The sequence below is a fragment of the Erythrolamprus reginae genome, chromosome 5 (genome assembly GCF_031021105.1).
Source record: "Erythrolamprus reginae isolate rEryReg1 chromosome 5, rEryReg1.hap1, whole genome shotgun sequence".
NCBI lineage: Eukaryota > Metazoa > Chordata > Lepidosauria > Squamata > Dipsadidae > Erythrolamprus > Erythrolamprus reginae.
Genome location: NC_091954.1, coordinates 111,692,674 through 111,703,971, shown reverse-complemented (window position 1 = coordinate 111,703,971; position 11,298 = coordinate 111,692,674). Strand labels below are relative to the sequence as shown.

Sequence of the window (11,298 nt, the reverse complement as noted above, 5' to 3'; positions counted from 1 at the left end):
GACATTTAAAAAGGGAGCTGTTTCTGTTTTTCTGTTTATAAAAACTTTTGGGTTTTCCTTCTATCGTGTGGTGTGAGTCTTTTTGGACTAATTACCCTGTAATTACGGGCGGTTGGGACACGCCGGCATAAATAATAATAATAATAATAATAATAATAATAATAATAATAATAATAATAATAATAATAATAATAACAACAGCAACAACAACAACAACAACAAACCCAGGGGACAGGAGAATTGAGGAGAAGCAGCTAGAGAAATTAGTAAAATACGAAGATCTAAAAATCGAGCTGCAACGACTCTGGCATAAGCCAGTGAAAGTGGTCCCAGTGGTACTTGGCACGCTGGGCGCAGTACCAAAGGATCTCAGTGGACATTTGAAAACCATAGGAATTGACAAAATCTCCATCTGTCAATTGCAAAAGGCCGCTTTACTGGGATCGGCAAACATAATTTGCCGCTACATCACGCAGTCCTAGGTGCTTGGGAAGCGCCCGACTGGTGATGAAATACGAAATCCAGCATAGTGATCTCGTTTGCTGTGTTGAACTGACATAATAATAATAATAATAATAATAATAATAATAATAATAATAATAATAATAAAAAACTTTTTAACCCCCGGTGTGTTGCCCCCTGTGGGGGCTGCAGCCCATTACTGCCCTTCTCTCTTTCAGGAGGGGATTGTTCAGGTGAGCCCTAGAACTGACAGGTGCCAATCCCAGCTCCACGAAAATCACATTTTTTAAAAAAAGTATAGCTGCTTGCCTGGGCCCTTCTCCACCCTGCCTCCTCCATCCATTCATCCACCCTCACAGGCTTCTGTTCCTTGTTTGCTTCTGTTTCTTAATGCGAAGCTGTCCCACGTTGGCAGTCAACGCAAGCCCCCCCCAGCCTCTCCCACCCCCTCCTCTAAAGCCCCGCTGCCTTCATTAAGCTGTCGGCTGGCGTTGTTCACACTTGGCTGGACCTAACAACGTTGGCAAAGCGGAGCAACGCCTCCAGAGCTGGGATTGGTTTCATCACCGTTTGCTGCCTGGCCTCTGTTCTTTCTGGGCACAAAGTGACCGGGGGGGATTGACCCCAGGAGTGCCCACGGAGGGTGGGGGTGGGGGGTGTCAAAAAAGTCAAGAGGACAGTTGTCACTCCAGGGTGGAAGCGGACCCTGCCTTCCGTCAAGTAGTTGTGGCTGCGATCTTGGCTCCTTTTTTTTTTTATTTTGACCTTCGCCCACCAGACATGCTTGTGTTCTTTGTAGAAATGAGATGCTGGGACTTAAGAGGAAGCAGATTGATTGATTGATTGATTGATTGATTAGATTTTTTGATGACATTTTTCTCATAGGCAGCCATTCTTCTATACCATTTCAGACAGCCACTTGTCTGAAATAGTATAGGGTCTCCTGCTTGAGCAGGGGGTTGGATTGGAAGACCTCCAAGGTCCCTTCCAGCTTCTCTTCTCTTCTCTTCTCTTCTCTTCTCTTCTCTTCTCCTCTCCTCCTATCCCAAGCCATGCCATGCCATTCTATTTTATTCTATTCCATTCTATTCTAATTTTCTCTTCTATTTTGGTCTTCTGTTCTTCTCTTCTCCTCTCCTCTCCTCCCATTCTATCCTATCCAGATTTCTATCCTATTATTTATTTATTTATTTATTTATTTATTTATTTATTTATTTGTTTGTTTGTTTGTTTATTTATTTATTTATTTATTTATTTATTTATTTATTTCTTTATTTATTTATTATACTACCCTATCCTACTCTATCCTGTTCTCATTTCTATTCTATTCTATTCTATCCCATTCCATTCCATTCTCAGCAGTGAGAAACTGCTGCCCAAGCGTCTGGATTTGTATCACGTGATCACCAGGATGTTGCAACCGGTGTCAAGTCTTAAACAAACGAATGCGTCTTGACGTTGAATGGTCCCTTTCCCCCTTCCTCCCTAATTCCTCCTCCCTTCCCTCCTCTTCCTTCCTTCCTTCCTCCTCCCTCCCTTCTTTCCCCCCTCCCTCCCTAATTCCTCCTTCCTTCCCCTCCCTCCTTCTCCTTTCATCCACATTCCTTCCCCTTCCTCCTTCCCTCCCTCCCATCAAGGCAAAATCCTTGTGTGTCCAATCACACTTGGCCAATAAAATTCTATTCTATTCTATTCTATTTCTATTTCTATTCTATTTCTATTCTATTCTATTTTTCCTCCCTCCCTTCTCCCCCCTCCCTCCCTGTGAGCAAACTGGGCCGCATTAAAATGACATTCTGGGGCCTGGCCTCAAGTGAAAGTGGGCAGTGAAAGTCTCTTCCCAAACACACACACATTATACACACACACACAAACCCCTTTGCCGGTGTGTATATCATTTTTTGCGCCTGCTTGCTTAGAAGGGCATCCTGGCCTTTGCAGGGCAGCGCAGAGAGACACCACCAGCAATAGGAAGGGACTGGAGGCAGGGAATGATGGGTCCACCTTGCAGCCCTACTGATCCTTGTTCAGAGTGTTGGAGAAGGGGGGGGAAGCACCGAGAAGGCGACTTTAAAAGCGCAGCCGAGAGTCCTTCCAGCGTCTACGGCCATACTACCCTGAACGCGCCCGATCCCGTCTGATCTCGGAAGCTAAGCAGGGTCAGGCCTGGTTAGTACTTGGATGGGAGACCGCCTGGGAATACCGGGTGCTGTAGGCTTTTTTGTTGCTGCCTTTTCCGGGATGTATGTTGTGCTGGCAAAGTAATCTTGTGGCTTGTGTGCCGCCGTTTTAGCTCTTCTGAGAACTCTGCATCCTCCTCCCCTTCTCTTCCCTTGCCTCCTTCCTTCTCCCTCCATCCACTTTCCTTTCCTTTTTTCCTTCTCCCTCCATCCATTATCCTGTCTTTTTCTTCCCTTCCCTTCCTTCCTTCTCCCTCCATCCACCCACTTCCCTTCCCTTCCCTTCCTTCCTTCCTTCCTCCCTTCTCCCTCCCTCCATTTTCCTTTCCTTTCCTTCCTTCCTTCCTCCCTCCCTTCCTTCTCCCTCCCTCCATTTTCCTTTCCTTTCCTTCTTTCCTTTCTCCTTTCCTTTCTTTTCCTTTCCTTGGCTTCACTTCCTTCCTTCCTTCTTTCTCCCTCCATCCATTTTCCTTTCCTTTCCCCCTTTCCTTTCCTTTATTTTCCTTTCCCTTCCCTTCCTTTCCTTCTTTCCTTTCTCCTTTCCTTGGCTTTCCTTCCTTCCTTCCTTCCTTCCTTCCTTCCTTCCTTCCTTCCTTCCTTCCTTCCTTCCTTCCTTCTCCCTCCACCCACCCACTTTCCTTCCCCTTCCCTTCCTTCCTGGAATATACACACAACATTTTTATGAAAGGCCCCGTCTTTGAGCCAGTGGGAGATAGACGGTCTCTCCTGGGTCAAATGCAGGCTGACCACAGTAGATACGGTTGGGAAAGCAAAGGCATCAAAGTCTGACGGTTTGGAGATCAAGCCCCTTGCCACCTCCGTTGGGGGGATGCGTGAACACCCCCCCTCCACTTGCCAGAATTCTGTGTGAATGCAGAGAAGGGGGCTACTTCTCCCACCCACTAGGAAGCAACAATGGGCTTAATTTCAGGCTTCAGAATGTTGTGGGTTTTGAGGGGTTCCTGGTGCTCTCTAAGCTCTTTTTTAACAGATGTTTCACTACCTAAACTTAGATGCGACCTAGTTTTGGTTGCCACGTTGCAAAAAGGATGTTGAGACGCTAGAAAGAGTGCAGAGAAGAGCCACAAAGAGGATTAGGGACTAAAATGTATGAAGAACGGTTGCAGGAACTGGGCACGGCTAGTCTAAGGAAAAGAAGGACCAGGGGAGACATGATAGCAGTTGTTCCCATTATCTCAGGGGTTGCCACAAAGAAAAGGGAGTCAACCTATTCTCCAAAGCACCTGAGGGTAGAACAAGAAGCAATGGATGGAAACTAAACAAGGAGAGAAGCAACTTAGAACTTGTTGTGATTCCGTCTGAGGCCCCTCAGGGAATGGCTGATCCTCTGCCGGCTTCCTGCTCAGAGGGGGAGGATGAGGAACAGGAGGTTCAGGCAGACGGGGAGGAGGAATCTCAGGCTGAGGGAGAGGGAGGACAGCCAGAGTCCCCCGAGAGGGAGCTCTCCCCAGCAAGCAGCCTGGATTCCTTAGATGAAAATGCACAAGCAATCATCGATCTCCGGCAGAGAAGAGCAACACAACGAAGGGGACAATTAGCCAGGTACTTTCAGCACTAAAGAGGCAACAGCTGGGTTTGGGTGTGGTGCTCTCTGGAAAGGCTGAAAAGGCAGACCCACCCTTCCTGGCTTGTGGAGTATTATCTTTGGGAGTCCTGGGACCTGGCTGTGATCTTTGGCGTCTTGGAATTCTGGTTTGTGACTTTGAATACTGAAACCTTGGGGGGGAAAGGTGTGGGTCTTATTCTCTACAGTGGTGGGTGTGCCAGCAAGAAGTCTGCTGTATTGTCTGGCCGTCAGGACTCTGCTGTGAAGTCTCATAGCCTGCCTGTTGGGAAGAACAGGTTTTTCTCTGTGTTTATTTTTCAAACTATAAAGTGCTTTTGCTTTTACCAGCGTGTCTGGCTGCTTTTTCCAGTTGGTGTTGAAGTCTGGGGGCACCCAGACAGAACAGAACTAAGGAGAAATTTCCTGATAGTTAGAACAATTAACCAGTGGAAAAAGCTTGCCTCCAGAAGTTGTGAATGCCCCAACACTGGAAGATTTTAAGAAGATGATGTATAACCATTTGTCTGTAGTGGTGTCGGTTTTCCTGCCTAAGCAGGGGGTTGGACTAGAAGACCTCCAAGGTCCCTTCCAACTCTGTTGTTACATAGAAACATAGAAGACTGACGGCAGAAAAAGACCTCATGGTCCATCTAGTCTGCCCTTATACTATTTCCTGTGTTTTATCTTAGGATGGATCTATGTTTATCCCAGGCATGTTTAAATTCAGTTACTGTGGTTTTATCAACCACATCTGCTGGAAGTTTGTTCCAAGGGTCTACTACTCTTTCAGTGAAATAATATTTTCTCATGTTGCTTTTGATCTTTCCCCCAACTAATTTCAGATTGTGTCCCCTTGTTCTTGTGTTCACTTTCCTATTGTTCTGTTCTGGTCTTACCGACTTATTTTCGATCCCCTTCCTAATCATGCCAAGCATGGAATTTGTGGGGTTTTTTTTACTCCTACCGCGCACTGGGTTGTTTTTACATCATCACAATCTCTGGAACTTTGCAATTATATTTATTTTTTCCTTCTCCTCCAATTCCAGCACTTTGCCAGTTATACACGACTCCCCTGTTACTGCGGAGAAGGAAAGGGCTGGATTTGGCCTAACCTGGTTGGGAATCCTTGAAAATAACTCTCTCCCCCCCCCTTTAACAAAGACACTCCCCCCTCAACTCAAGGCAAAGCAAGGACTGGGAAACTTTAAACCACCCATGGCAATTCGTGGGCATCTACAAAAGTCCCTGAGTTGTGCGTTTCGTCCAAAGAATTGTAACCGAATCATCTGAGTCTCCTCCCCCCAAATTGCTCCGTAATTACCCCCCCCCCCCACGAGAAACGAAGGGAAAGTGGACGGGAAACCCAAAACCTTTGAGGGGCCAACGTTGAGCATCAATGAGAGCGTTGTTTCCATCGACACTTACACCGATTCCAGCAGGAGATTTATTTATGAGATACAGCCGAGTCTGATTTACAGGCTATTGGGACTGAAGATGGCTCCTTCCAATAACAATGGGGAGACACTTAGGGAGGTCTCAGTTTTCTTCCTTGGGATGCCCTTATTTCGCAAATTGCCATCGTAGAATCTAAGAGGAAGCATGCCGCCCTTCCCCATCATCCCCATCAAATAAGGGCTGCGGAGGGGGCAATTTGTTCCTTCCTTCCTTCCTTCCTTCCTTCCTTCCTTCCTTCCTTCCTTCCTTCCTTCCTTCCTTCCTTCCTTTCTTCCTTCACTCACTCACTCACTCACTCACTCACTCACTTATTTATTGTTAGAGTTGAAAGGGACCATGAAGGCCATCAAGTCCATTATGATTACCCTGGGGGGAGAATCATTGACCCCTTCAGAGAGGGTCCGCAACTTGGGCGTCCTCCTCGATCCACAGCTCACATTAGAGAAACACCTTTCAGCTGTGGCGAGGGGGGGCGTTCGCCCAAGTTCGCCTGGTGCACCAGTTGCACCACTATTTGGACCGGGGGTCACTGCTCACGGTCACTCATGCCCTCATCACCTCGAGGCTTGACTACTGTAATGCTCTCTACATGGGGCTACCTTTGAAAAGTGTTCGGAAACTTCAGATCATGCAGAATGTAGCTGCGAGAGCAATCATGGGCTTCCCTAAATATGCCCATGTCACACCAACACTCTGCAGTCTGCATTGGTTGCCGATCAGTTTCCGGTCACAATTCAAAGTGTTGGTTATTACCTATAAAGCCCTTCATGGCACCGGACCAGATTACTTCAGGGGCCGCCTTCTGCTGCACGAATCCCAGCGACCAGTTAGGTCCCACAGAGTGGGTCTTCTCCGGGTCCCATCAACCAAACAATGTTGTTTGGCGAGACCCAGGGGAAGAGCCTTCTCTGTGGCGGCCCCGGCCCTCTGGAACCAACTCCCCCCAGAGATTAGAATTGCCCCCTCCCTCCTTGCCTTTTGTAAGCTGCTTAAAACCCATCTCTGCCGCCAGGCATGGGGGAATTGAGATACACTTTCCCCCTAGGCCTTTAAAATTTTATGCATGGTATGTCTGTATGTATGATTGGTTTTTATATAATGGGTTTTAACTGGTTTTATATAACTGTTTTGTTATATATTGTTTTATTACTGTTGTTAGCCGCCCCGAGTCTGCTGAGCGGGGCCGCATACAAATCCAATAAATAAATAAATAAATAAATTAAATAAATAAATAAATGTGATTGTGATTGTGATTATGATTATTTATTTATTGTTAGAGTTGAAAGGGACCATGAAGGCCATCGAGTTCAACCCCCTGCCCAAGCAGGAACCCTATAGTACACCAGTCAAGTGGCAGTTCAATCTTCTCTTAAAAATGTCAAGAGTGTTGGAGTTCACAACGTCCGCTGGTAGGTTGTTCCATTGGTTGATCGCCCTGACTGTCAGGAAGTTCCTCCTTATCTCCATGTTGAATCTCTCCTTGGTCAGCTTCCAGCCGTTGTTCCTCATCCGGCCCTCTGGTGCTCTGGAGGATAAAGTGACCCCCTCCTCTCTGTGACATCCCCTCGTATACTTGTAGACTGATATCATGTCCGCTCTGGCCCTCCTTTTCTCTAGGCTATCCATGCCCAGTTCCCTCAGTCTCTCTTCGTAAGTCTTGGTTTCCAGTCCCTTGATCATCTTGGTTGCTCTTTTTTGCACCTTCTCCAGAGTTTCAATGTCTCTTTTGAAGTGTGGTGACCAGAACTGAATACAGTACTCCAGGTGTGGTCGGACCAGGGCGTAGTAGAGTGGTATTAAGACTTCCCTGGTCTTGGAGTGTATTCCCCTGTTGATGCAGCTTAGGATTGTGTTGGCTTTTTTAGCTGCTGCTGCACATTGTTGGCTCATGTTTAGTTGATTGTCCACCAAGACTCCGAGGTCTCTTTTGCAGTCGCTACTGCTAAGAGGGGTTTCTCCCAGGTTGTATGTGTGTCCAGGGTTTTTTCTGCCTAGGTGAAGGACCTTGCTCTTGTCGATGTTAAACATCATTTTGTTGTTATGGTGTTGTTGTTGTTTCGTTATTATGATTATGATTCATCCTTACGGCTTTGCGAGTCTTTGGAGAGAGGCGGCATACAAATCTAATAAATTATTATCATCATTATGATTATGATTATGATTATGATTATGATTATGATTATGATTATGATTATCATTATGATTATCATTATCATTATCATCATGATCATGATCATGATCATGATTATCATCATCATCATCATCATCATCATCATCATCATTATCATTATCATTATTATTACGTGAAACAGCCTGTTCAGCTCCAGAGGGAAAAAAAATCTCTGCTTTCCTTATTATAAAAATTCCTGGTCCACCTCCGGTTGCTAAAGCCTTCCATTTTTTGCAGACTGCCTCCTGCCTTGTCTCATCGGCTCTGATTCCCCCCACTGATTGCATTTTGTGCCTGCAGGAAGCCCAAGGAGGCTCTGGATGAAGCCACCTACACTGTGATAATGACGGAGAAATGTGGATTCTGTACGGCAAGAGCCTGGAACTACGGCCTGGATTCTCCTTCGCGGCCCCGGCTGGCCAGCCCTTTGCCTCCGGCGTTTCCTGTTCCGAAGGAGGCCCAGGCCATTAGCAGGGCTCTCTGCAATTCCACCCACCCACACACCTCTTTTTTCTTTTTTGCACACTGACAAGTAGTGGAATATGCGCGGTGCCTTCAGCCAATGTAGCATTACTGCTTTTGTGGTGTGCCAGGAACTGGGAATCCTCCCTTTTGCAAAGCCTCTACCCATCCAAGCAGATGGGCAGGCGGCAGTGGGCAGGAGGTTTGGGGGCTGCGTCCTCTGTTCTGTGGCACATGCCCCCTCCCCCACTCTGGAGATTAGGATGACCTTGACATTGTTAGAGTTTCATAAAGGTGGAATAGAGTAGAATAGAGTAGAATAGAGTACAGTAGAGAAAAGAAATAGAGTAGAATAGAACAGAGTAGAGTAGAATAGAATAGAATAGAATTGAATAGTATAGAATAGAATAGAATAGAACAGAACAGAGTAGAATAGAGTACAGTAGAGAAAAGAAATAGAGTAGAATAGAACAGAGTAGAGTAGAATAGAATTGAATAGAATTGAATAGTATAGAATAGAATAGAATAGAACAGAACAGAGTAGAATAGAGTAGAGTAGAGTACAGAAAAGAAATAGAGTAGAATAGAATAGAACATAGAATAGAATAGATCAGAACAGAACAGAGTAGAGTAGAGAAAAGAAATATAGAATAGAATAGAACAGAGTAGAACAGAATAAAACAGAACAGAACAGAACAGAATATAGGGTAGAGAAAAGAAATAGAGTAGAGTGTAACAGAACAGAACAGAACAGAACAGTGTAGTGTAGAGCAGAATAGAATAGAACAGAATTCTTTATTGGCCAAGTGTGATTGGACACCCAATGAATTTGTCTTTGGTGCAGATGCTCTCAGTGTACATAAAAGAAAAAAAGGTACATTTGTCAAGAATCATGTGGTAGAACACTTAATGATTGTCATAGGGGCCAAATAAGCAATCAGGAAACAATCAATATTTAATAAAAAATCTTAACGATACAAGCAACAAGTTACAGTCCTAAGTGGGAGGAGATGGATGAGAAGACTAATAGTAATAGTAATGCAGCTTTAGCGACTAGTTTGATAATAGTGAGGGGGAGGGGGATGCAGAGTTCTCCGAAGAGTTTAAAACGGCGGCACACAAGCCACAAGATCATTTTGCAAGCAGGGGATGCATACAGGATGCATGAAAAGGCAGCAGCAAAAAGCCTACAGCACCCGGTATTCCCAGGCGGTCTCCCATCCAAGTACTAACCAGGCCTGACCCTGCTTAGCTTCCGAGATCAGACGGGATCGGGCGCGTTCAGGGTAGTATGGCCGTAGACGCTGGGAAGACTCTCGGTTGCAGCTTTAAAGCCGCCTTCTCGCTGTTCCTCTTCTCCAATAGCCTGCAGAAGACTTGGCATGGCTGCAAGGTGGACTCATCACCCCCTGCCTCCAGGGCCTCTGTCTGGTCCTCTTGCTCGGGCCGTCTTTCTGCGCTGCCCTGCAAAGGCCAGGACGCCCGTCTAAGCAAGCAGGCGCAACCATTATATACACACAGGCATAGGGGTTTGTGTGTGTATAATGTGTGTGTGTCTGGGAAGAGACTTTCACTGCCCACTTTCACTTGAGGCCAGGCCCCAGAATGTCATTTTAATGCGGCCCAGTCTGCTCACAGGGAGGGAGGGAGTGGGGGAAGGAAGGAAGGAAGGAAAAAAGGAAGGGAAGGAAGGACATAGAGCTCAAAGAAGCAATGAGGAAACAATCAATATTAATAAAAACCTTAAGGATACAAGCAACAAGTTACAGTCATACAGTCCTAAGTGGGAGGAAATAGGTAATAGGAACAATGAGGAAAAAAAAACTAATAGTAATTGTAGTGCAGATTTAGTAAATAGTTTGACAGTGTTGAGGGAATTAATTGTTTAGCAGAGGGATGGCATTAGGGAAAAAACTGTTCTTGTGTCTAGTTGTCTTGGTGTGCAGTGCTAGTCTACAGCATCATTTTGAGGATGGGAGTTTAAGCAGTTTGTGTCCGGGATGTGAGGGGTCAGAAAATATTTTCCCCACCTTCTTTTTGACTCGTGCAGTATACAGGTCCTCAATGGAAGGCAGGTTGGCAGCCATGGTTTTTTCTGCAGTTCTGATTCTCCTCTGAAGTCTGAGTCGGTCCTCTTGGGTTGCAGCACCAAACCAGACAGTTATGGAGGTGCAGATGACAGACTCAATGATTCCTCCGTAGAGCTGTATATAAATGTAAATGTTTCCCGTTCAGTTGTATCTGACTCTTGCTCATCTCCATTTCTTAGCTGAAGGAGGCAGCATTGTTCAAAGACACTTCTGTGGCCATAAAGTCACATAAAGTCTTGCCGGCCATGTGACCAGGTGGGAGTGGCTTGATGATCATGTGGCTGGGTGTGGCCTAAAGGTCATGTGACTGGCTTAAAGATGGCCAACTTGAGGGTGAGGATTAGGGTGCCTGGCCTCTCCTCGCCTCAAAGAGATACAATTTCCCTCTCTATTTACTATTACTGAACATCCAAAATATACTATTTAATTCTATGCATATATGCCATATGTGTACATACATATTACACACAGGCACACAAAAATATACATTATCTACTATATAAACTATATGTGTATGTGCACAAACACACACAGGCACGCACAGGTCTTGTAAAATTAAACACATTCAACCTCATTTACTGCGATAGGAAAAACATACCCAGAGCCCAGAAGGGAAAAAAAGAATTTTTTTTTAAAAAAAATCTACCAGTTCTGCTTACCTGACCAAAATTTTTCTACCAGTTCTGCTTACCTGACCAAAATTTTTCTACCAGTTCTACGTACCTGACCAAAATTTTTCTACCAGTTCTACGTACCTGACCAAAATTTTTCTACCAGTTCTGCATACATGACTGTACCCGTAGTAGCCCATCACTGGCCAGGGTAAATGTTAAAGTCTGCGGAGAGGGGCGGCATACAAATCCAATAAATACAATAAATAGAATAGAATAAAGTTTCACTGGTCCCAGATTT

At 45.4% G+C, this 11,298-nt stretch overlaps 2 non-coding genes across 2 annotated transcripts; one reads left to right on the top strand and one right to left on the bottom strand.

Moving 5' to 3' along the window:
- The first annotated feature begins 2,561 nt into the window (after window positions 1-2,561).
- Window positions 2,562-2,680, top strand: LOC139168702 (5S ribosomal RNA). The gene has a single exon (XR_011559371.1). It is a non-coding gene; the product is annotated as a 5S ribosomal RNA (ribosomal RNA).
- A 6,800-nt stretch (window positions 2,681-9,480) lies between these two features.
- LOC139168701 (5S ribosomal RNA) lies at window positions 9,481-9,599 on the bottom strand. Its single transcript, XR_011559370.1, has one exon. It is a non-coding gene; the product is annotated as a 5S ribosomal RNA (ribosomal RNA).
- Between the last annotated feature and the right edge of the window lie 1,699 nt (window positions 9,600-11,298).